This window comes from Schistocerca nitens, chromosome 10 (genome assembly GCF_023898315.1).
Source record: "Schistocerca nitens isolate TAMUIC-IGC-003100 chromosome 10, iqSchNite1.1, whole genome shotgun sequence".
NCBI classification, from domain to species: domain Eukaryota; kingdom Metazoa; phylum Arthropoda; class Insecta; order Orthoptera; family Acrididae; genus Schistocerca; species Schistocerca nitens.
The window spans coordinates 36,846,166-36,871,890 of record NC_064623.1 but is presented as its reverse complement, the minus strand read 5'-3'; the positions used below and the strand labels follow the sequence as shown (position 1 = coordinate 36,871,890).

At 43.3% G+C, this 25,725-nt stretch overlaps 1 protein-coding gene across 1 annotated transcript in view; it reads right to left on the bottom strand.

Annotated features, from left to right (window-relative positions):
• Positions 1 to 25,725, bottom strand: part of LOC126210649 (echinoderm microtubule-associated protein-like 2) — a 664,635-nt gene that overhangs the window by 584,634 nt on the left and 54,276 nt on the right. The gene's annotated exons all lie outside the window — the stretch shown is intronic.

Here is a 25,725-nt window from a genome sequence, read left to right as displayed (position 1 = left end):
CCTGACACATCTATACTCAATGTTAACAAATTTCTCTTCTTCAGAAACGCTTTCCTTGCCATTGCCAGTCTACATTTTATATGCTCTCTACTTCGGCTATCATTCGTTATTTTGCTCCCCAAGCACGACTCACGCCCCGTCCTCAAAGCTCTACTTCTGCTAGTACCTCGTCGCCTACCTTCCACACTTTACAGAACCTTCTGGTTCGCAGGAGAGGTAGCTCAGTTGGTAGAGCACTTGCCCGCGAAAGGCAAAGGTTCCGAGTTCTAGTCTCGGTCCGGCACACAGTTTTAATCTGCCAGGTAGTTTCATATCAGCGCACACTCCGCTGTAGAGTGGAAATTTCATTCTAAATTGAAAATAATCGATAATCACAATAGCGTCAGAAAAAATGAAAATCGTATCTTCTCCGTTTTCACCGCCTTTAAAACGGCTTCCCTGACTGTACAGCTTGGCTTCCGCCCCACGTGAAACGAAATCCAATGTGGTCCCAGCAAACACGGAAGAATACATGTAATGTTTACATCAGAGTTATTCTTAAGAGTACCGCTGTGTAGCCGGGCATGCACAGGCTCGTGGAGGCGGTGGGACGCGACAGTATTGCGAAAGCGGCAGCTGGGCTGACCTTGGGGTCGCAGTCCCCTGCAGCCGGTCTACACTCTACACCCTACACTCTACACTCCGGTCTACTGTGCAGCTGCTCAGCACGAGACCAGAAGCCTCCATTAACCGCCAACTCCCCTGTCCTACCACACGTGACAGCCAGCAACAGAAAGAAAAGAGCTGCAGCGCGAAGGCGTGGCAGGCCATTTCTCTCAGGACAACTTATTAGAACGACACAACACCGACGAGTATGTATAGCGACAGCTACCGAAAACAAAGGCACAGTACAATGGCGGTTCTTCTGTAAGCACGACTCATTACTGAACCACCGAACAGCCAACTTTACAGGGACTTCTGTCGGACAGAAGTGGACGCCACGCCGCAGTTACTTGGACAAAGGCGCATTACAGGACCCATCATCGTTCATCTTATTTTTTGTCATCAGTTTCTGACTGGTTTCATGTGACCCACCACGAATTCCTCTCTTGTGTCAACCTCAGAGTAGTTCTTGCACTCCAAGGCGTCAATTATTTGTTCGATATATTGAAAGGTCTCTGTTGGATTCCTTTCATGTTAATTTCTTAAATCTGTTGTCATTTACGGCATAAATTCCACTTCTAAATTTACTGTGGTGTTTCTGACTCTATCTGGGAGGAGACTGAGCAGTGGAACGTGTTACTTTTACACGTAAACAAGAACGATCTGTCACACTACTACACTTCAAAACACAGTTTATTTGTAATTCATGTCACCCAGTCTCATATGGAACCTACATGCACTCTCTTTCATATACCGTATATGATAAGATACTGTCATCCCCCTTCCATTCTGTGTGAAAGGATGAATGAGCAAATGTACTTCTAGTTGCATGATTGATGGTAGCAGACAAGCCTGTCTGCTAGAGAACAGTAGGACCAACGTCGGAACAGGTAGCTACACTTCCTAAAAGCAACGAGTTTCTATTCTTAGTATAGTCCTGTCTGTCCCTTGTCATGTTGGTATAGGAAGCTGCCTCTCTGGTCACTTCCGTTTGTATCTGTGAGACACCCTCGGTAGGGGCCCACGCCAGTCTGTCTGCGGCGAGCGTCTGAAGTGGTAAGATCTCCGGATAAGTGCGTCTGTGCTAAGTCTGTAGGGCAATGGATTTCTTAAGTTCAGCCTAACTGAAAATTTAATCACCTTTATTTCAGGTTTAGATCTAAAATATGTTATCTTAAATTGCAACGCAATGTAATTCGAGTGTGAAGTTCAGAATATCTTCCAGTAGTAGCTTTGTCACTACTTTGTGAGTAAAGTGGAACCACATGTTGAGGATCTGTAACTCTAACTAAGATCATCAATCTTAAATGCGAATGTGCGTGAGAATATAACCTCTTCTTGACAAAATTTTTCAATATAGCAACTTTTCTTTATGTTTAACCCACGTGGGGTGTACTTTGTGAGACCAGTACCACGTGCTTATACAATTGTTTGACCCATCAGGTTAATAGTAAGACGATAGTAACCAGTTCGAGGTTTTTCTTTTGTAAATTGCGTTTCGATGTAATTTATTTTAATTATCAAAATTATTGTGGAATTACACTCTTTGTGTAAACCAAGTTGACCACGTGAAGCATGTGGTGTAATCATCAAAGTAGCCCTCAGCTATTCTTTTCGGGAAGATTTCACAGAGAGTTAGTATGAATTTAGTATACCAGTGTGTGGTAATTTCATGAGAGACAGGATTGCACTACGAACGTAACTTCTTTGGGTGAAAATTGAATCGGTTGGTTGTGCTTAACTTCCTCTTGCATATGTTTCAACGTTCTTCGTGTGTTATTTTATGAATCCAGTGTTGTATGCAGTCTCCCAATCCTGGCTCCCCAACCGAGCGAGGTGGCGCAGTGGTTAGACACTGGACTCGCATTCGGGAGGACGACGGTTCAATCCCGCGTCCGGCCATCCTGATTTAGGTTTTCCGTGATTTCCCTAAATCGCTCCAGGCAAATGCCGGGATGGTTCCTTTCAAAGGGCACGGCCGACTTCCTTCCCCATCCTTCCCTAATCTGATGAGACCGATGACCTCGCTGTCTGGTCTCCTTCCCCCAACAAACCAACCAACCAACCTGGCTCCAAATTTGATGTGTTCCATAAGATTACAAACTCACATTTTCACAATCCTAAATAAGGCACCCATTTAGTTATGAATCAAGTTTAATATGCTGAAATTTTAACGGAACAATGATCAATGTTAAAATAAACGTCCAAATATAAACTGATTTATTTCAATTCTCTTTATATATATATATATATATATATATATATATATATATATATATATATATATATATATATATCACCGGTTGTCGTAAGACGACTATTAAAAGATTATAATTAATGTTAGTCTGGTTGGGAATTTGGTAAGCTAGATTGGATACCTGGTGAAACAGTTGCTCAGTAATGCAAGGCTAACTTCCCCAAATAGCTCACAGCTTTTAACCCGCTTTTATTGTATTGAATATCAGCACCGCTTTCAGAACAATTTAATGCATCAACATTACAATATTCCAATCTCTGTATACCCTTAAATATTTTACCCTTTGTAGCTCCCTCTGCTAGCGTGGAAGTATTCCCTGACGTCTTAAAACATATTCTAATACCCCCCCCCCCCCCCCCCATTCTCGAGTTTTCCGTGTTGTTTCCTTCGCCCAACCTCCATAGGCCATCCTCCTCGTTTGCCTAATCTTCAACAGTTTTCTATAGCACTGTCGTACCCACACAGAAAAAAAGGCCAAGTCTTGTAAGTGGGATTCAATACAGTGTGGAGAATCGCCAGGATGCCAGGTGTCATGCGACGGCGAGAATAAAATTGGGTCGTTCGCGAACTAGCCGATCCAAAGGAACGGTTCACCAAGATGTACGGAAGGAACGAATTCTAGGGAACGGTCTTTCATAGTTCACTTCGGTCGCGGCTTTCTACTTATACTGGAAAAAACGACATTTTCTATGGAGTGCGTGATTAATTCTTTTGTAAAAATTTCTTTTGTTTATTTATAATCTCGTAGGAGGAAGTTATTGTCTGTTCGACGAGATTATGGAATAGGAGGCAAACTTTTGCAAGCAATTAAAGGTCTTTACGTAGATAGTCAGGCAGCAGTTAGAGTTGACGGTAAATTGAGTTCATGGTTCAGAGTAGTCTCAGGGGTAAGACAAAGCTGCAACCTGTCTCCACTGTTGTTCATATTGTTTATGGATCATATGTTGAAAACAATAGACTGGCTGGGTGAGATTAACATATGTGAACACAAAATAAGCAGTCTCGCATATGCAGATGACTTAGTTGTGATGGCAGATTCGATTGAAAGTTTGCAAAGTAATATTTCAGAGCTAGATCAGAAATGTAAGGACTATGGTATGAAGATTAGCATCTCCAAAACGAAAGTAATGTCAGTGGGAAAGAGATATAAACGGATCGAGTGCCAAATAGGAGGAACAAAGTTAGAACAGGTGGACGGTTTCAAGTACTTAGGATGCATATTCTCACAGGATGGCAACATAGTGAAAGAACTGGAAGCGAGGTGTAACAAAGCTAATGCAGTGAGCGCTCAGCTACGATCTACTCTCTTCTGCAAGAAGGAAGTCAGTACCAAGACTAAGTTAGCTGTGCACCGTTCAATCTATCGACCAACTTTGTTGTATGGGAGCGAAAGCTGGGTGGACTCAGGTTACCTTATCAATAAGGTTGAGGTTACGGATATGAAAGTAGCTAGGATGATTGCAGGTACTAGTAGATGGGAACAATGGCAGGAGGGTGTCCACAATGAGGAAATCAAAGAAAAACTGGGGATGAACTCTATAGATGTAGCAGTCGGGGCGAACAGGCTTAGATGGTGGGGTCATGTTACACGCATGGGAGAAGCAAGGTTACCCAAGAGACTCATGGGTTCAGCAGTAGAGGGTAGGAGGAGTCGGGGTACACCAAGGAGAAGGTACCTGGATTCGGTTAAGAATGATTTTGAAGTAATAGGCTTAACATCAGAAGAGGCACCAATGTTAGCACTGAACAGGGGATCATGGAGGAATTTTATAAGGGGGATTATGCTCCAGACTGAACGCTGAAAGGCATAATCAGTCTTAAATGATCATGATGATGTTTATTTATAGACACAATCACATGTTTATGACACAGTCATAACAGGTTGTGGCCATACAATGACCATCTTCAGATGCTAAAGGCGGCGCACATTGAACACAGGTTGATGCGTTGTCAAACTACTTATAGTTCCTGTGAAAGGGAAACGGTCGGTTTCGTTCCCGCAACGGCACGTCGGCCGGTCTCGTTCCAGCCTCGGTCCCGTTCCCATCTGTCTCGGTCTCCATCGGCCGGAGTCGCCCTTCTTCGCGTGGCCACTCGTCGCAGTTCCACTGCCGACTGCTCGTGGTTAGTTCAGTATCGAGGTGTTGTTCGTTTCGTTCGCTGCGCACAACCGTTCTAGATTTGTTTCAAACCTTTTTCGAACTCTGGACTTCTGGTTTTTTTTTCATATTCAGCTTCCAAGACCGGTAATTACAACGTATTTTATAATTACGTAAATTACATTAAAAATTACGTGATATGTAACACATAAATCTTTTCAGGTAACGAAACAGAATATCAGCTTACTTCAATTTTTCGATAAATAGCAGAAGATATACTTGTAAAAATGCAACATTTTTTGTTATTACACATGTAAAGGAAGTTGGCACGGCACACACGAGTCGCCATTTTCCGTCTTTTTTTGATACAAGGTAAAACAGCATGTTCATTGTTATGGAAGGCAGACCGACTTAACAACCGAATGAAGCCCAGGCTCCGTAATCGACAGCGTAGTGTCACATTTTGTAAAGAGAATATGGTAATTTTTGCAATATTATTTCAGTGGTACAGGGTGGCGCACGAAAAATCGGCCCCGAGTACTAGACTGCTCATTGTTGCCCACTAATCGTCATCCACTGCTACAAAGTAGTTGTTCTCATTAGCTTATTTGTTATTTCTTGACTGCCTAATGACTACATGTTTTTCTATTCTGCTCGTAGCGGTCAACAGATCGTGCGTAACTGGCGAGCAGTCTGTACTTGGGGCCAGTTTTTCATGCTCCACCTTGCATTACTCGTATTCCACTGCGATTAGCCACATAACGCTACAGTTGGCTAAACGAAAGGTTTCGCAGAATCACGAAAATTACTTCTACAAGTGTTTGAGAATTTTGTAATGAAAAAAAATCTGTACTCTAGAGGAAGGCGCCTTCCATCTTCAATCACCTACGCCACTAATTTTCAACTTTTCATAAGAACTGTATACCATGCACAAATGAACGGTGACCGAGTAAAAATAAACGGTTCTCAAAAGAGAGCGATCACCAGTGAACTAGTTGCCAAGAATGAACGAGTTTGTCCATCTCTAGGCGAGAACACTGCGGACGTCACGATGGCGGCGACCACTGGATTGGGTGCGAACAGAGCAGCATTACACTGCATCCTCGCTAGGTATACTCAGTAGATTTCAGGGTCAAAAGAAGGGAACGGAAAGTTCTCCAAAGTAACTGCTAGCACAGGACTAGAAGAGGACAGAGAGAAGTGGTCTGAAAAGGGAACCTGTATGTCTTCCGTAGCCAATGACAGGCTAGAAATATAGTATAAATACAGACTCGTCCCCCATTCTATGTAGCCAATGAAAAGGCAACACGCCTTCAGTACCAATCATCTTAGATGTGGATGAAGGGGAAAGGCTGAACAAAACTAGGGAGCAAGGCTCTGCTCGAGAGAGTCTGAGACAAACATGAGGGTCCTTCCGAAAGTAAAGTTTTTTTTTTTTGTGGTGACTTTGCACGTTCGTGTCAGATGTCTTTGGTGTAGTGCTAGTGCTCGAACGTTCCTCCTTCATTTCCAGGTGGTTCCGTTGTTCTGCAGTATTTGGCGCCAGCAGAGGAGTGTTCCAAAATGGAGTTTGATATGGACGCCCGTATATAACAGCGAAGTGTGATTGAATTCCTCACTGACGAAGAAATTGCGCCGACTGAAATCCAACGACGCTTGCTGAAGATGTATGGAGACGGTACAATAGACATGGGCAGTTCAAGTTGGTGAAAAGGGTGTGCTTGGCAAGCCCCTCGCAATGAATAAATGGCTCAAATGGCTCTGAGCACTATGGGGCTTAACATCTGAGGTCATCAGTCCACTAGAACTTAGATCTACTTAAACCTAACTAACCTAAGGACATCACACACATCACGGTCGAACCTGCGATCGTAGCGGTCGCGCGGTTCCAGACTGAAGCGCCTAGAACCGCTCGGCCACAACGGCCGGCCGCAATGAATAGCGTCTTGACTAACCCATCCGCGCTGATCGGCGGATAACAACAGAATTGTGTGCAAAGCTCAAAGTCGGCTGTAACGCCTTGGAAACGATGTTGGAACACCTTGGTTATTTGCAAAGTCTGTGAGAGATAGGTCCCGCGGATGCCTACAGAAAAAAAAATAAAAATAAAAATAAAATTTATCGAATGGAAATTTGTCGTGACCTGCTGGGCTAATATGAAACTGAGGGTGACAATTTTCTGAATAGCATCGTCGCCGGAGATAAAACATGGTTTTACCAGTACCAGCCGGAATCCAAAAGACAGTCCATGGAATTGCGACATGCTATTTCAAGACACAGCCGTCTGCAGGCAAAGTGATGCGCGCACTCTTCTAGGATAGCTACGGTGTGGTTTTTTTTGGATGTCCTGGAGTCTGGAGAAACTATCAATTCAGCACGCTACAAGACGACACTGACTAGGCTGAAAGCCCGGATTTCCAAAGTAAGAACAGAGAAGAAGACCAGCTTTGTCTTGCAACAGGATAACATCAGTAGCCACACCAGTTTTGCGACCAAGCAACTCACTGCAAAATTCGTCTGGACTGTCTTACCACATCCACTGTAGAGTCCCGATTTATCGGCTTCAGAGTGCCATTTCTTTGCGCCTCTGAAAGGCGTGGCGAACATTTTCAAGACTCGGATGCTGTTGACAGAGCTGCAAGGAAGTGGTTAGCCTCAGCTGGTTACGATTTTTACAAGCGCGGCATGCAGGCTCTGCTGGAGCACTGGTAAAAGCGCATAACTAGTGGTGGTGACTATGTGGAAAAATTACAGTTTGTAGCTGGCTGTCCTGCTGTGAGTTATGTATCTCCTGTAGTTTGCATGCATTAAAATAGGAGGCATTACTTTCTGAACGACCCTCGTAGAGACAGCGAGGCTGAGAGTCAGGAACTCCGCGAGTCGCAGAGTGGGGACAGTATTGGTTAACAGTGATATTCAGTGCAGACAGAACAGTGCCATCCAATCACCGTCTCTGCACAAAGACTTGCTCTTTGTGGGTACTGAGCCGAACCGTCAAGAGCAGCAGAAGAGAAACCATTTTAGGAAATAAATTAGGAGTTTTAATGCACTTGTTGTGGAGATCATTTCAAGCTATTCTGCGGTTCTCATCCTGTTTTGCAAGGAGAACAGCTAGGTCAAGACTCCCCCTCATGTAGGCCAACCATTTAGCGAGCCCCTTTTGCTCAATCCCCGTCAACACGTTTGAGATGCAACAGCACCCCATCTGAAACACCTCGATTGTCTTCTTTTCCCCACAGTCCATGGCCCACTACCAAACAGTGCAGTGGCGTCCTGAGGTTGAGGCTTACGTTTGACACTAGCAGACTGCTCTTGCCTAGGAACGCTCTCTTCGTCTTTGCTTGTCTGTCCCTATGTCCTCTGCATCCCACTTGCCAACTGCACTTGGCAGACCCAGACTGTGACCTCCCACCCCAACAGAACTTAACTTTGGTGATTGGTGATCCGGCGGGAACCTGTGTTACCACTGCGGCAAGGCTGTTGGCAGCATTGCAAATTGATAGGGTGCACAAATAATTGCATTCCAGGTAGAGAGGTGGGGGAGGGGGGGGGGTGGCGCCAGGAAGGGCATCCCGTCATCCTCTACCACTAACATTGTCAAACCCTTCAAGCAATTAGTATTAGAGTTACAGTAGGGCTCCGGTTATTTGAGTTAATTGGGGCTGAGGCTACCTCAAATAACAAAAAAACACTGATAATACAGAAATATCACTAAACCAATGGGTAAATCATGAATAAATGATTAATGATCGCAACAATGATTAAAAAAGAAAAAGTAATATATTACATACCTATGGTATATGTACATATATGGGCACATATTTCCAAGTTGTAAAAATGTACGTTATATTTTATCGAAATAGTCCATAGTCCTTTGTTATCAAATACCTCGTTTTTTTATCAGCAATGTCGCGTCATCTTCTAAGAAACATACTGACAATTGGAGTAGCTTCTGCTTGCTGCTCGGTATAACGCAACGCAACATCTAGCACTGTCAAACCATAACTGTGAGTGATCACTAACACAATTTCTTCAGGCAATTCCTCGTCATCACTCTCTTCAGAAGGTTCACTAATTATTTCAACAATTGCAGTATCCGTCAATGCAAGATGTTTATCACTGACCATCCATTCTGAAACATCGCTTGCATTCGCATTTTCATACCAACGGTAGGTCATCATCATCTGTACTGTAGGTATCAGTCTCATTCCGTAAAATCTGATTCAAAGGCATTTATAGTGTCCCCCACCTTTATTTCCGACCACGAATCAACTATTCAGTAAACTACGTCTTTTATCATTTTTTAAAGAAATTTCTTGATGGTACCTTTACTTTTTGTTGTTTGTAGAAGCAGCTGAAGCAAACGGCGACGATACATTTTTTCAAGCATTGTAAGATGTCGTGGCCCATAAGCTGCATTAAACTCGCTACGCTGAAATGTAAGAACAATGCACGAATACTGCCACACCGTAATTTTTCCTGATCAGGGTGTGAACCAGCATCGTCAGGAGTTAAGATGATGTTGGAAGGTAAGCACTTTTTCTTTAGGTATCTTTTGGTCTCTGGAACAAGATCTTCGAAAACCCACTTCTTAAAAATATTTCTGTCCATCCAAGCCAGATTTTTGGTGGACATGAGAAACAGGCAGTGCAGAAGCAGTGATATTTTCTAAGGTTTGGGTTTTCCAGACTTCCCCATTACCAGCAGCTTCAGTTTATGTTCCCCATTTGCATTCGATGCACCAGTAACTGTTAATCTCTCTTTATGTTTTCTGTAGCCCAGGACAGCCTTTTCTTCTTTTGAGGCTAGAGTTTTAAATGGAAGCATTTTATAATTTAGCCTTGTTTCACCACAGTGATACAGTGATCAGAGGAAAGATTTTATTATTGTATAATCTTTCGTACACTACTGGCCATTAAAATTGCTACACCACGAAGATGACGTGCTACAGACGCGAATTTTAACCGACAGGAAGAAGATGCTGTGATATGCAAATGACTAGCTTTTCAGAGCATTCACAAGAGGTTGGCGCCGGTGGCGACACCTCCTACGTGCTGACATGAGGAAAGTTTCCAACCGATATCTCATACACAAACAGCAGTTGACCGGCGTACCTGGTGAAACGTTGTTGTGATGCCTCGTGTAAGGAGGAGAAATGCGTACCATCACGTTTCCGACTATGATAAAGTCGGATTGTAGCCTATCGCGATTGCGGTTTATCGTATCGCGACATTGCTGCCCGCGTTGGTCGAGATTCAATCACTGTTAGCAGAATATGGAATCGGTTGGTTCAGGAGGGTAATACGGAACGCCGTGCTGGATCCTAACGGCCTCGTATTACTAGCAGTCGAGATGACAGGCATCTTATCCGCATCGCTGTAACGGATCGTGCAGCCACGTCTCGATCCCTGAGTCAACAGATGGGGACCTTTTGCAAGACAACAACCATCTGCACGAACAGTTCGGCGACGTTTGCAGCAGCATGGACTATCAGCTCGGAGACCATGGCTGCGGTTACCCTTGACGCTGCATCACAAACAGGAGCGCCTGCGATGGTGTACTCAAAGACGAACCTGGGTGCGCGAATGGCAAAACGTCATTTTTTTCGGATGAATCCAGGATATGTTTACAGCATCATGATGGTCAGATCCGTGTTTGGCGACATCGCGGTGAACGCACATTGGAAGCGTGTATTCGTCATTGCCATACTGGCGTATCACCTGGCGTGATGGTATGGGGTGCCATTGGTTACACTTCTCGGTCACCTCTTGTTCGCATTGACCACTTTGAACAGTGGACGTCACATTTCAGATGTGTTACGACCCATGGCTCTACCCTTCATTCGGTCCCTGCGAAACCCTACATTTCAGCAGGATATTGCACGACCGCACGTTGCAGGTCATGTACTGGCCTTTCTGGATACAGAAGATGTTCGACTGCTGCCCTGGGCAGCACATTCTCCAGATCTCTCACCAATTGGAAACGTCTGGTCAATGGTAGCCGAGCAACTGTCTCGTCACAATACGCCAGTCACTACTCTCGATGAATTGTGGTATCGTGTTGAAGCTGCATCGGCAGCTGCACATGTACACGCCATCCAAGCTCTGTTTGACTCAATGCCCAGGCGTATCAAGGCCGTTATTACGGCCAGAGGTGGTTATTCTGGGTACTGGTTTCTCAGGATCTATGCACGCAAATTGCGTGAAAATGTAATCACCTGTCAGTTCTAGTATAATATATTTGTCCAATGAATTCCAGTTTATCATCTGCATTTCTTCTTGGTGTAGAAATTTTAATGGCCAGTAGTGTAATTTCTCACAAAATTGTGTAGCAGTTTGACAATCCGGAGGAAGTTTTTCACCGCAGATTTCAAGCTACCTTAAACCGTATTGCTTCTTCCACCTATCTGAACATTCTGAACTTGTTGTAAAATCGTCGTCACCTTCCTCTAACTCATTTATAAATGTACAGCTTTTTCTTGCAGAATATGCCCTGATATTGGATTTCCTTTTTGTCTTCGTTGAGTGAACCAAGCGAACAAAGCTTCACTCGTTTTTTCGTACTCACATTCCTTCAATGACTTTCGTTCAAATGACGTAATAGAACACTTGTTTGATGAAACATTCTCAATTTTGTCTCTGTTTCTACGCCAATCTCCAACTGTCATTTCACCGACTCCATACTCAGCAGCAAGTTTTAATATTTCTCCTTTGCCTGGTCTTTTCAAAGCCTCCAGTTTCACATCCAACAACAGAAATTCTGTCTTACTCCTACCACGACATAATGTGTGAACTGAAACATTGAGAAACACACAGTTGCATATATACAGGGCACTAACTACAGCAGAAATGTTACTACACAATCAGCTACAGTATATACTAAAATGGTCAGCCAATGTTGTAAAACATGTACTGTGTTGTTACCTTGGCGTACTGTAATCTAATGGCCACTGTTGCTGAGTATGCACAACAATAGGGGAAACAATAGGAATGGTATGCAGTGTACAATTGATTGTCAGGCGTTCCCAGTTAGTGAAGGGTGGACAAAGAAAGAGCAAGTGCAGTCCTAGAAATCTAATGGTAGCTGTCCATCTGTAATAGAAATGCATTAGCAGACTGTGGCCATGGTTATTTTTGTGCATTACGAAATGGCTCTGAGCACTATGCGACTTAACTTCTGAGGTCATCAGTCGCCTAGAACTTAGAACTAATTAAACCTAACTAACCTAAGGACATCACACACATCCATGCCCGAGGCAGGATTCGAACCTGCGACCGTAGCGGTCACGCGGTTCCAGACTGAAACGCCTTTAACCGCACGGCCACACCGGCCGGCTGTGCATTACGAACGAAAACCTTAAGTAGGACAGTTTTACCTGTATTGTACATGGAAAATTGAATGAAAGTTCAAAATGTAACACATTAGAAAGTGCGTAAAGTGTACATATAGACAGCATATAAAAACGGTTTTTTTTCTCTAGTTTTATGGAAAATTTTAATTTTTTTAAGACCAGCTCGAATTACGCGGAACCTCGAACTACCGGGTCTCGAATTACTGGGGATCTACTGTATTTGTGTGATGCTCTTTATGCTGTTTTTAAATTCATCGCTTAACATCAAATGCACTGATGTTTGGGGGTGGATTAATATCTACCACCACATATGCAAGTCGATGACGAATCACCCATTCCCCATTTAGCCGCAAGACGGTAACCGCAAATTTCCATGTATACGTGAATCCATGGTACCAAGGTCTGTTTGGTAGTACTGGTATAGTAATTGCATCGTACGTGGAACAAACTGTTAACAATAAAACAAACCGACGTTTCGGCCGAGCTCTATCAGCCTTCCTCAGGGCAAAGACTAAATAGCTGAGGAGTGGATGACGTCTTATCTAGCGGAGTCACCACAATACCGACGTCACATTTACTAGCTGGAATTAAAAGAGCTGCTTAATTCCATCCGCGCCAACGCTTACGACAATAAAAGAAGGGCTCTCAAGTTCAGTAGGAAGTCAGATACAGAAAATGAAATAAAATCTGCCATTGGTCCGCTTACCTTAGGTCAAGGTCACTGATCGAGTGGGCAAGGTGCTTCGCAGAGGAGGCGCCAAACCAATTTTATAAAGTCGCCACAGGATCTAGGATTTGGTGGGATCCACTTAAGAGATGCATTAAAAGCCCTCAACGTCGCACAAGATACAGCGTCGAGTCGGGTGCCACCTACATTGTGGAAACCGGTAGCTCTGTTAAAGCGTGTATCCATTAGCAAGTACCTACCACAAGCAGGTTGTGCAAGAACTAGCTGGAGTGTTTACATTAGAACAAAAACTTGCTCAGGACTTTCCCCGCAAGCATTTGCAGAAGTGTTTACACTAGAATCGCGTCGTGAGGTCAATGGTAGTTTACAGTGTCGTGCTTAGAAACCGAGCAGCCGCCACCACTGTCGCATTATTATTATTATTATTATTATTATTATTTCTTTCCTTTCTCAGACGTTATGTCTGGTTAAAAATGGAAAGTGACGCGGACCTTGATCAAGCGTGACTTCCTTTTAACTGTACGGTATATGTTACATTGCATTTAGGAACTTTCGGGTAATTGAACATGTATCAAGAATTACAGATTTCTGTAGTTGTATATATACGTTTGGATGTAGCTGTATTGCGTTGATATGCTGGTGGATATTGTGTGGTATGACTCCTGTAGTTGATAGTATAATTGGTATAATGTCAACTTTATCCTGCTGCCACATGTCCTTGACTTCCTCAGCCAGTTGGATGTATTTTTCAATTTTTTCTCTTGTTCTCTTCTGTATATTTGTTGTATTGGGTATGGATATTTCGATTAGTTGTGTTAATTTCTTCTTTTTATTGGTGAGTATGATGTCAGGTTTGTTATGTGGTGTTGTCTTATCTGTTATAATGGTTCTGTTCCAGTATAATTTGTATTCATCATTCTCCAGTACATTTTGTGGTGCATACTTGTATGTGGGAACGTGTTGTTTTATTAGTTTATGTTGTATGGCAAGTTGTTGATGTATTAGTTTTGCTACATTGTCATGTCTTCTGGGGTATTCTGTATTTGCTAGTATTGTACATCCGCTTGTGATGTGATCTACTGTTTCTATTTGTTGTTTGCAAATTCTGCACTTATCTGTTGTTGTATTGGGATCTTTAATAATATGCTTGCTGTAATATCTGGTGTTTATTGTTTGATCCTGTATTGCAATCATGAATCCTTCCGTTTCACTGTATATATTGCCTTTTCTTAGCCATGTGTTGGATGCGTCTTGATGGAAGTGTGGCTGTGTTAGATGATACGGGTGCTTGCCATGTAGTGTTTTCTTTTTCCAATTTACTTTCTTCGTATCTGTTGATGTTGTGTGATCTAAAGGGTTGTAGAAGTGGTTATGATATTGCAATGGTGTAGCCGATGTATTTATATGAGTGATTGCTTTGTGTATTTTGCTAATTTCTGCTCGTTCTGTAAAGAATTTTCTTGAATTGTCTACCTATCCATAATGTAGGTTTTTTACTCGTATGTCGATAAATCCCCTTCCTCCTTCCTTTCTGCTTAATGTAAATCGTTCTGTTGCTGAATGTATGTGATGTATTCTATATTTGTGGCATTGTGATCGTGTAAGTGTATTGGGTGCTTCTAGTTCTGTGTTACTCCATTTCACTACTCCAAATGAATAGGTCAATATTGGTCGATTATTATTATTATTGAAGAAAAATCGTCACTAAAAACAAAAAGTTACCCTCACGCCGGAAGTTCGAGTCCTCCCTCGGGCATGGGTGTGTGTGTGTTGTTCCTAGCATGAGTTAGTTTAAGTTAGGTTACGTAGTGTGTAAGCCTAGGGACTGACGATCTCAGAAGTTTGGTCCCTTAGGAATTCACACACATTTGAACAAAAAGTTAAGAAAGAAAGAAATATTAGGTTGAAGAAATGGATGCAGACGCGCATTTCAGCTCTTAAGGAACACTATTGAATGAACTAAAATTAGAAGACTTCGCCTACATTGAAACTTTCTCAGAAAGTCGTATGCAAGTTTCGAACATATCGTGTCTATTGCAAAATCAAATATTCGAAATCTGGATACAAAAACTGCGGCAATCATCACCAACAGATCCGACAGATCTCCTTTTAATTACGCTTCGAATTTTCCAAACAGTATTTATTACTTTCATTACAAAATTTAATGCATTTATTTGATTCATCATTCGTCTGACTGGTTTCATGCTATTTGCCACGGATTCCTCTCCTGCGCCTGCAATTTGGCTGCAGCAGACGGAAATTTTGCTGAACGGCTGGACGATATTGCTGATGTTGCAGGCAGTTGCCGACGTACTGCCGAGGGGTTGCCGGTGTTGTCCACCAAGGGTGTAGAATGTTTCGTGTAACTATCTCTCTGTAATTGCTTCTCTCTCGCTCACACCTTTGTTCCAGCTTGTTTCACCTACACCGCTGCATTCACGTGTCTGCGCAAAAACCCTTTTGTTTCAAAATATGAGCGTAAATGTAGCGACATGTTTCGTAATTTGCTGCGAGTTTGTTGTGTACAACAGTGGAAAAGATGACAAACAAGAGAACTATGACGTTTATAAATTGCATACTTCTAGTGCCATGAGGCTTACTAACGAATAGCGAACTTCAAAGAGGTACATTAAACTTCTGTACGAACTACCAATAGCTAAAAACCGAAGCGAGTTCGCTAATCGGATTGTGACAATATTTCTATAGGTTTCATCAGTTCTCAGATTAGTTGCTTGTAGGGCATATTTAAATTCGTGTCTCGACATTCTGGAGCATTTCTGAAACAGGTATGTATGAAGTATCAGTCCACTATTAAACTTCCTGAAGTACAAACACTTAATCAAGAACGCGTCCACAAAGCCCGATTTCTCTTCTTCTTTCTTATTTATGTCCTGTTGCCTAGCAGGCACGGGGTCCACTATGGGCCCTGATAACTTGTTCCACGCGTGATGGCATCGACGCGTGTAAGACGCGAATGGTGTCCCGTGGTGTAGCCACTCATGTTGGTTCCGAAGTTCATCTGTGGTGGTCGGTATTGGGTCACAGTGCTGCACCTGTCGTTTCACCATATCCCACACATTTTAGATTGGCGACAAGATGGTGACCTGGAGGGCTAGGACAAGAGACTTATATTCTGTGACACCATGATGGCAGGACTTCGTGCAGCAACATGTGGTTATGCATTGTATTACTGAAGTACGGCATCTGGGGTGTTATGCAAACTGGGGTGAACCAAAATGCAGCCATCATTTTCAAACAAACAGAACCTGGATTCGACCGAAAACACTATTTGGTGCCACTTTCGTCCCCACTGACGTCGTTCCATACACCATTGCCGTCAAGCGTATTTCTGCATGTTCGTCAAAGGTGCCGGAGAAGTAACCCGTGCCTTAATAAATGGCGATGGACTGTCACCCCCGAGGTGTGACAATAAATTAGTGAGACTGATGTGGGAAAAAATGTGTCTTACCGTTTTAATCAAGTTTAGTGTTGTCTCCTTCAAAGTAGTTCCCTTCTGATTGCACACACTTTTTCCAGCGCTTCTGCCATTGATGATAACAGTTCTGGAACTCATCTTCTGTAATATCCTCCAAGACTCTCGTCACAGCTTTTTGGACACCTTGTGTTGTTTGAAAATGGTGCCCTTGACCGCCGTTTTGACTCTTGGAAATAGAAAAACTCACACGGAGCGATATCTGGTGAATAAGGTGGCTGGGTAGTACTGAAATTTGTTCTGAGGTTAAAAATGGCTGTACTGACACAGCAGTATGGGATGGCGCATTATCGTGATGCAGAATCCAATTATCAGCACTGTTGGCATCGACACGGAGAACTCTTTTATGAAGTCTTTCTAAAATTACTTTATAGTAATATTGGTTAACTGTTTGTCCAGGAGGCACCCACTCTTTATAAACAATTCTCTTGGAATCAAACAAGCACACAAGCATGCCTTTCACTTTTGACTTTGACATGCGAGCTTTTTTTGGTCTGGGTGATCCCTTTGAGCACCATTGCGAACTTCGGCGTTTTGTCTCTGGATCGCACTGAAAAAAACCAACTTTCATCACCAGTGATAACACGTCTCAACAATTCTGGATTGATTTCCGTTTGCTCTAACAGATCGGCTGCCACATTTTTCCGTGTTACTCGCTGTTGTGGTGTGAGATTTTTGGGGACCATTTTTGCACAAATCTTTCTCATACCAAGGTCTTCAGTTATTATTAGATGAACAGTTTCTCGATTGATGTTCAGTTCTTCTGCAATCATTTTCACAGATAATCTTCGATCAGATCATACGAGTTCACGCACCCTGGCCAAGTTGACATCCGTCCGTGAGGTTGATGGTCGTCCACTGTAGTCTTCATCTTCAACATTCGTTCTGCCTTCACTAAACATTTTATGCCAACGAAAAACTTGAGCTCTTGACATAACCTCCTCTCCAAAAGCCTTCTGAAGCTTACCGTAATTGTTGTCGCGTTTTCACACAATTTAAAACAAAAAGAAACGGCATACCATTGCGCAATATTATGAAGTTCCATTTCCGTGATGAGAGACACAAACACATGTTAACTTATTACAGCACAACTCACGACGGAGCAGTTTCATCGATGTGCCGCTTGGACTAGAAGCAGCTTACAGACCAAGGTCAAAGATATTGTGGCTACGCAAACCTACAGGGTTGCCACATCTTGCAAAGAAAATCAGTCTCATTACTCTATTGTCGCATCTCATATAATACGTGTTACACTGTTGCGCCAGAGCCGAGGACGATGTACATCTGTCTCACAATGCCACTCTGATGAGGTGTCGATCTTCTAGGGGAGTGATCTTACCCATGTCGTTGTGTCCTACGGCCTTCTGTGAACCATTCTGCACACACCCATTGCACTTCCGAAACACTTTGTCCCATACGAACCATAATTTCCCGGATGGATGCTTTACACTCTCTCATGCCAAATATGTGCCCTTTTTCAAACTCACTGATTCGACGGTTCATTTCACGCATACGTCTGCGAGGCATTCTGCACACCTGCTCAAGTCACACTGATACATAACCTTCGGTTTACAGGGACAACGAGAGCCGCAGGCATATTTTACCCGTAGCTGGTGTTGTACAGCATAGCATATGGTGACCATGAACCTCCAGCCGACATGGTTCAAATGCTAATCATTTCTGCAGAACATACTAATGTACAAGTCCTGTGAATATGAACTTCCTATCTCTACTTGTCGACAGTGTTCTGTTATTTTTCTAAACATGAGTGTACAATATGCAATTTTTATGGGCCATCTAAAAGTACCTGAACAACGACCAGTGTTGTTACAGGGCCAATAAAATAGAAACAGAGGAATACGTAAAACGGGTGACAGGAAAAAATAATCAAATTAGCCGCGCAGGATTAGTCGAGTGGTCTAAGGCGCTACAGTCATGGACTTTCCAGCTGGTCCCAGCAGGGGTTCGAGTCCTCCCTCGGGCATGGGTGTGTGTCTTTGTCCTTAGGATAATTTAGGTTAAGTAGTGTGTAAGCTTAGGGACTGATGACCTTAGCAGTTAAGTCCCATAAGATTTCAAACACGTTTGAACATTTTAATCAAATTATAGAGGAGTAAGTGTAATAAATTCAGTCTGTATATTATATGGAAAAATTATGAAGGTGAGAATCGAATCACTGATTGTAGACGAAGAATAACAATGTGTGTTCTATGCTGGAAAATCATGAACAGACAATATCAATTGCAAAGTGGCTTGTAGAGAAAAGACTGGCCAGAAATTTAGAGACTCTCATGGTTAACAGTGTCCAAGAATGGAGTAAGTTGTTTTTATGTCCAAGCTCTTACAGCTGTCTACACGATGATTCCGTGATGATGTTACAAACTTTGAGGGGTGATGGAGAAGGGTAAATGTATCAATTTGACGCTAGGAACCCCGATCTGGAAACAACAGAGTCGAAAGTTACCAGCGGAAATCGTTCTGCTATCTCCGATAGTGCAATACATGTAGCGGTACTGTTGTTGCTAAGATTGTAGGGTAGGTAACTTTCAGAGGCGGTAGTATGGACAAAAAAAAAGGTAACAAATATCTAATAAACACGGGCACGAAAATGCATACCTTAAAAGCTATGAGTACTTGTTCACCTTCGATACTATGAAACGTTTCTTCTGCTGGACAAGTGCCTGTACTTCTTAAGGTATGTGTTTTAGAGTCTATATTTACTGGAAATTTATTTCTTGCTTTACTTCGTACCACCTCCTCCAAAAAATGGAAACAAACGAGTTTGCAGCAGAAAAGATGTCCTTATCGAAGATAATTGCTTATAGGTTTTTAAAAATGGCTCTTTGCACTATGGGACTTAACAGCTGCTGTCATCAGTCCCCTAGACTTAGAACTACTTAAATCTAACTTATCCTAAGGACAGCACACACATCTATGCCCAAGGCAGGATTCGAACCTGCGACCGTAGCGGTCCCGCGGTTCCAGACTGAAGCGCCTAGAACCACTCGGCAACTCCGGACGGCTATAGGTTTTTAGCTATGCGATTGTAGAGCCAGTTTCTACTACCTTTTTTTCTTCTTGTTTCAGTCAATACTATCACTTCTGGAAGTTGCTTCCCTGCAGTCTTAACAACAGCTCTACCAGTACATGTATTCCACTGTCAGAGGTATGAGAACGGTTTTCAGTTATAACTTTCGACTCAGTCGTTTCCTGACAGGGGTCCCTTACCTCGAATTTACATTTCTTCATCATCCCTGAAACATTGTATCTATCACGGAATCGCCCTGTACTGAAGTACGCACTTCCCAGGTAAAACCTCCTTCAACATCAAATTCAATGCCCGAAAAGGACGGAATTAGAACAGGCTGCAACTGGGATTTAGATCCTTCTAGGATTATCCTCATCTACAAATTCCTCATCTGACCCCCACTCTTACACAAACGCTGCCTGGATTTCGGCTTCCGCTAAGTTCTACAAGTGCCGCGAAGTCCTGGAAAGACATTCACTCTGCTTCGCCTTCCGTATCCGCCTACCTTCACCATACCAAATCAACCACTTGCCATACCTACTTCTGTTCCTAGAGAACCTTCGGATCGAAAACATTAATCGCAAAACCCAGTCGCGACACCCAATATCCCATCCCCTCACACACTCTGCTGCGGCACTACATCCATATTCCACCTTCCACGCGCATTCATGCCTTATCCAACCTCTCCTGACGGAATTGTAGCCAGCCGCCACTCGTCAACAATAAAATTTGTCCCAAAACATACCTCTTTTTCAAACCGTGGTCATAATGCTCCACGCATTTCGCCGTTGAGGAGTGGCTCTGGCTGAAATTCCGGCGAGAGACGTTAGGTAGGGATACCGGGTGTCACGATTGGGTTTTGCGATTACTGTATCCGACCCGAAGGTGCTGTAGGAAGAGAAGTAGGTTTCGGAAGTGGCTGAGTTGGCATGAACTCGGGTTGGCGAAGGTACGCGGGTGCGGAAGACGAGGCAGAGTGAATCCCTTTTCAGGATTTCATGAGACTTGTAGAAATTAGTGGATGCAGAGATCCAGGCAACGTTGATGTAAGGAAACATTGGAACTTTGTGGTAAGGTCTTATGGGACCAAACTGCTGAGGTCATCGGTCCCTAAGCTTACACACTACATAATCTAACTTAAACTACCTTATGCTAAGAACAACACACACACCCATGCCCGAGGGAGGATTCGAACCTCTGACGGGGGGTAAGCCACGCGAGCCGTGACAAGGCGCCCCCGACAGCGCGGCTACTACGAGCGGCTTGATGTAAGGATGGAGCAGATGAGGGATTTATGTAGTGGACTGACAAGGCAACCAGTCCACAGTGAAGTAGCCGAAAGGGCACGCGTCAACTCACGCCGTCTGGCGTTAAGTCTGGAACAGGATTCGTAATGAATGTGATAAAGAAAAGAACGTAGCTACTAGAACACTTAACTTTTATATTGTCCTTTGGTATACAGCATTCTGGATGATACAAGTAAGACTCTATCTTGAGGTACATGCAACGTTACAAATGGTTAATGGCGCCTTGCTACGTCGTAGTCATTAACTTAGCTGAAGGCTATTCTAACTGTCTCTCGGCAAATGAGAGAAAGGCTTCGTCAGTGTAGTCGCTAGCAACGTCGTCGTACAACTGGGGCGAGTGCTAGTACGTCTCTCGAGACCTGCCTTGTGGTGGCGCTCGGTCTGCGATCCTGACAGTGGCGACACGCGGGTCCGACATGTACTAATGGACCGCGGCCGATTTAAGCTACCACCTAGCAAGTGTGGTGTCTGGCAGTGACACCACAATTTATGTATGAGTCCAATCGCACAAGGATCTAAACTCATCACACCATCCTTCCATTTCCCTACTTCGCCCTTCCTCCCTCTCATTGACCTTTAGTTCTCATGGACCCGTGGCCACACTCATCATTCCACGTCCATCATGAGAATGTTCATTTTCGTGCACCACAAGGATCACCATTATACCATAGCACCGTTAAAAAATCATCAGTGATTATGTTTTAACTGTTATATAAAATAATCAAAAAGTTTTAAAAATCGTAAATATCGTCCGCCAACGTGCTTTTTTTTATTTGCTGTCATCCGTTTTATGTATTTTACAAACATATTTTACAAATCGCACCTCGACAAGAAAAGTGGTAAGTCAAAAAACGCCAATTTTTAGTTTCTGCCACTGCAAAATACGAGGGTTGGAACTTAAAGTAGTGGCAACTATTGACATCTTGGGTTGTCGGGTGTTCTGCCGGATATCAGCGTCGTACTTGCACGATATTTCGGTCACGTAGCTCGTAACCTTCGTCAGGTCCGACCTGAGACTGCTCCTCGAGTTTTTTTTTTTTTTTTTCATTCCCACCCCTGATGGGGATGGGCGGGCTGTTGGAGGGCTTGCATTGCCCTTTTCAGCCATTTGCTGTACATTACACGTACATTCATTTATTTATTAGTTCAATATTTCTTGCAAAAGTGCATTTGATCATATTGAGTATACAAAAATATAGTATATATAAAGATGCAGAAATATAAAATAATACAATAATACAAAATAAAACACAATATAAGGTAGGTACAAGGATATTAAATAGGTACAAAAATATTACATAAAATGAGGTTTAAATATTAAATATTTTAAGTCATGTTGTGATATAGTGTTTGTTTATAAATTATACAGTATTTTCCGTTATGATTATTCTCTTTATTTTCTTTGAATGCTTTAGTGTGTATGGAGGTTGTAGCATACGATAGTAGTACCATAGTTTTAGTGTGTATGCTACTTTTATTGTTTAATTTGTTATTTCTATGCTACTTTTTAGATGTAGCTTAGGTCTACAGTTCTTGTGTATGTTTTGTGTGTGCGTGTGCGCGCAGGCGCGTGCGCGTTTGTGTGCATATTCTGGGGTCAGTTTCTGTGTGGGGGAAGTTGGATGCCTTGTGTTAGTGGTTCCATGGTGGGGGCGAGGTCTGGGTATTCTTGGCTGGTGTTTTGTGCTACTGTACGCGCTGATTGCGTATACTTAAATTTTGGTCGTCTGTTCACTCGCGGTCTTGTTGTCAAAATGTCTTCCATGTCTGGGCGTTTCGTTAATATGTGTCTACCGTAGTTCGCTCTGAGTTTGGTCAGTCTGTTTTGTAGCGGCTCCACGCCTGTGATGTCATATACGTCGTCACTGGGCGTGAGCCTTGGCAGTCTACAGATGCTGCGTAAAAGTCGTCTTTCGGTCGAGTAAAGTTGTTCGGCTACCGCTTTGTGCAAGCCTCCTAAGGGGGCTGCTGCATATTCTATCACTGGTCTGATGTACGTCTTGTAGGTGTGGATCGCTCGAGTGGACCTGGTCCAGTATTTATGCCTATGGCCTTCCCCCTCCACCAACGGCTGCAGGCGCTTCCTCTGTGGTCCGCGCCCATTCCCTGCGACCTGCTGGAGCGTTGCTGCTCCGTTTTCCGTCCGCTGCGGTTCTAGGTGTTCCCTCTGCGGTCCGCGCCCACCAAACCCGCTCCTGGGGGTTTCATCTACGGTCTGGGGTACCAAGCGTTCCCCCTGCGGTCCGCTCCCGCTCGCCACGACCTGTTGCAGCGTTGCCGCTCGAGGTTACGAGCTACGTGACCGAAATATCGTGCAAGTACGACGCTGATATCCGGCAGAACACCCGACAACCCAAGATGTCATTAGATCGCCGGGAAAGCCTGAAGAGTTAGTGGCAACTATTTATTCACAGCCGATACAAAAGAGTTACATGTTTGCCCCTGTTACTGTCCTTCAAAGCAGTCACCAGCGTTGTGTAGAACCCGTTGCCAGCGATGTGGAAGGTGTAGTATACCGTTAGCAGAGCCTGTTCTGTTGATGGTGCTAATGGAGCGGTCTACTGCCTGTCGAATGTCTGGAACAGTTCTGAAGCGAATAGCATGAAGTGGTTCCTTCATCTTCGGAATCAAATCAAAGTCACAAGGACTTAAGTCCAGGGAGTATGGTGGATGGTACAGTACTTCCCAGTCCCATCGACCGAACAGAGCAGCCACAGCTTGCGCTGTATGCGCCCGCGCATTGTCGTGCAAAATGATGGATGGGTTCCGCGGAAGTGTCGCCGCTTCTTTCGCAAAGCTGGTGGCAGGTGATGCCCCAAAAACGCACAGTAATACTGTGCATTGACGGTCTGCTGTGGAGGAACGTAATGCGTTAGATTAACACTATCACAGTCTTACACGAGATCACCATAACTTTCACCATATTGGGGCTCCCTGACACAATCCGAGCTTGTGCTCCATCTCTAATGACCTCGATGTCGACGGGACGTTAAACTCAATACTCCTTCCTTTTTCTCGGCGTAAAGTATTCCTACCTTATGTAAGCCCATTTATAATTCTGTGTTTCTGTAAATTATTATTTTCTAATTGTACCTAACTGATGTTCCTTATTAAATTGTATTAATTTTCATAATTACAATTTTGAATTTTGTATTTTTCTAATACAACAAATCGACTTGTTTTTATTTTTTATTTTTACTTAAGTATTAATTTTGCCTGATGGAGGTTCGAACGAAGTATTATGTTCCAGTGAGTAAAAAAAAATATTTGGGGGAAAATGTGGTAAAAGTATTACACAAGGGGCCATAACAAAAACAAAGAAGTTTTTAGAAAATCAACAAAAGTGAGACAATACAAAGAATTAATAATTACCTAATAACACCTCACATACGACGAGTACAGAAATATACGTTCACTTTACTGTCATATAAAGTATAATGGAATTTACAGGAAAATTTAAAAGGCGCTTATACTACAGGGTGTATCAAAAAGAATCATCCGAATTGGCACGTCTATATTTCTGAAACTAATAAACATATACAATGAATTTTGTTTTTTGATGAATGGGGAACTCAAAAAGTTTTTTTTTTTCATACCTCTTCATAGGTGTTCAAAATGACACCTTGAGATGCACGGCATATGTCAAAGCGGTGTTCAATTTGTTCCCCCACTGCAGCGGGTATGCACAGCTTCAACAGCTGCTATTATGCGATGTCTCAGATCATTCATTGTTGTTGGTAACGGAGGCACATAAACAGAGTCTTTTAGAAACCCCCACCTTGGAGGCCAGTAATGCAAGGCTGAATCATTTGGTAAAATGCGACCCATCCATCGTTCAGTAATCCTTCGATTTAAAAATTCCCGCACTTCCAGATGCCAGTGCGGCGGTGTCCCATCCTGTTGGTAAATGAGTCGTTCGAATCAGTCTCCAACTGTGGGAAAAGAAAGTTCTCAAGCGGACTCCCTGTGAAACTATGGCGGATGCGTTCGACGTCTGTGTCCGGCACTCGGGAACGGCTCGGCGATTTGCCTTTACACAGACGGCCTGTATCTCAGAACTGTCCATGCCATCGCCTAATGCTCTGTGCTGTAGGAGGATCCACACCATGGTATGAAAGTCACACCGAACAGTTACTGCTGACCCGCACCGCGCAAAACGTAGAACACAAAAATCTTTCTGTTGTCCCATCACCATTTTTACTAGAACTGAAGTGGGAGCACATTGCTGCTACCTAGGGGGAACCATGTAAAACTCGACACTTGCTCTTTCCAACAGACTTTGTTCAGGCACATATCTCAAATAACATAGTTATGTTTCTTTTTTTTTAATTCGGGTGATTCTCTTTGATACAATCTGAATTTCAAAATAAGTTTCATAGACTACTTAAAGTCGGCGCGCGGGATTAGCCGAGCGGTCTCAGGCGCTGCAGTCATGACTGTGCGGCTGGTCCCGGCGGAGGTTCGAGTCCTCCCTCGGGCATGGCTGTCTGTCTTTGTCCTTAGGATAGGGTGTCCATTCGTCCCGTTTTTCCCGGGACAGTCACGTTTTCTACCAAAATGTCCCGCTGTCCCGAAAGTTTTTTTGGGGACGCTCAAATGTCCCGTTTTTTATGACTCCGCTTGGCTAGAGTATTTTGCGCTACTGGTTGTTTGACTTGCTATTAACTGCGCAATTATTTACACTAGGAAGCGTGTGATGACTTTCAGCATACCCCAAACATGCACCGAACTGTCAAAAATCGCAAATCATTTTAAACGCACTATAGGTTACGAATAACAACGAAGATTCTTCTCTTCTAAATCGATCCACTGAATCCGTCCTCTCGGTCCAGAGACACTCTACACCACTGATACTTGCTC